Source organism: Ostrinia nubilalis, chromosome 9 (genome assembly GCF_963855985.1).
Source record: "Ostrinia nubilalis chromosome 9, ilOstNubi1.1, whole genome shotgun sequence".
Lineage (NCBI taxonomy): Eukaryota > Metazoa > Arthropoda > Insecta > Lepidoptera > Crambidae > Ostrinia > Ostrinia nubilalis.
The window spans coordinates 11,426,999-11,428,696 of record NC_087096.1 but is presented as its reverse complement, the minus strand read 5'-3'; positions in this window follow the sequence as shown (position 1 = coordinate 11,428,696).

The window sequence follows — 1,698 nt, the reverse complement described above, 5'->3', positions numbered from 1 at the left end:
AGACGCTGGACCATCAGCTAGTGAAGCATTTGCCGGCCTCGAGACTGCTTTGAAGTGGATGGAGCGTCAGCCCGAGTGTGACCACTTGCAACTGCTCACCGTCAAGCGAATGCGTGACCTGGCTGCCCGAAAACGGTTGAAGACCACAAAACAGCTTACATTAACGGAGATGTTTAAAAAACAATGATTTTTATTTCTAAACTTGTACCTACATAAGTACATTTTATTTATATTTAAAACATGTGAAAATTTCATGTTTCTTTCATTTAATTCAATAAAAAAATAGTGCAATATCAAAACGTAGCTTTTATTCTCTCCAATGGCAATTTTTAAAAAAAAAAACAATTATCCGAATATTTGATTATCCGAATGGGTCCCGGTCCCCATTAATTCGGATAATTGGAGTTCTACTGTATATTATTTATCTAGGAAAAACTGATGTATTCATAAAAAAGTAACCGCTTACACATATTTTATACATATTAAGATAACTTAATTTTAAACTTTATCATGGTAACTGCACGGGTTCTGTGAATTCTATTGCTATTACATCTGGTGTCCGTAAAATCGCAGAAGGAACTTTATAAGAAGCAGGAGTCATCATGTCTTTAACAAGGAGCTCAGAACCATCTGGCTTCCACGCAGAGAATGTAGCTTCGAGGGTAGACTGCTCATATGTGAGGATACTGACGGATTTACCTGAAATAAAACATGGAATTTAAAACAATTTTTATTTCAGCATGTTTATAATTTTCTGAACAATAATATTACTACTTGTATGGAAACTTATGAAATGAACTTAGATAAATCTTTATTAGGAAAAAATGTTTAGTTGCTGTTACTGTAAATTTTTGCAGCAGTTAAACTGTCAAAAGTACTCTTTTGTATTAAAAACAGCACACATTGTGTATACTGATGGTACTAAGCTTTAAGGCACGATTATGCTATTATTACTTCAGGAAACTACTTCTATGTTCTAAAAGGCATCGTCTATTCTCAACTAACATGTTCCTAGTGTTTTTGTGGTTTTTAAATTTACCTTGTAATTCACACAACGCGCTTAGAAAGTTTTCACGTAATTTTGCTCTAGCTGCTTGCTGCACATTCCCTTCGGTTGGTTTTTCTTCTGGATTAGAAACCATAATGTATTATTTACAAGATCACGTATTCAGAAAATCCGTTTTTATTGAATATCTATTAAGTTTTTTATATTTTTACAAAACCGAAAATGTATTGTTTTGAAAACAAGCAATGTGCAGTGTTGCCAGTCGGGTCTACTCAGAAATTACCAGAAATATAAAAAAAAGTAACCTTTTTGAATAAAAAGTAACCTTCATACGGGGGGGGGGGGGGGGGGTGCGGAGCGTTGATTGTGTAAGGTTGTTCATGGATGGAAAATGAATACAATTGATCATCTAAATTCGAAAAGTGACCAGTCGTATAAAAACGTTTCATGGATTTTGAGTTTTATTATTATCGAAAAACATTTGCTAAAACTCATTTTTTTTAACAAATAATAAATCAAATTCAAGTTTAAATGCACTTTATGACATAATTTTTACATTGTCACTATTAATATTTTTTACTGAATAACCTGTAAAAGTTAATTCTACAATTTCTGAAAAATCACCTAAAAGTAACCTTTTCATTAGTGTAACCTAAAAGTAACCACTGCAGTTCAAAAGTAACCTAAAAGGT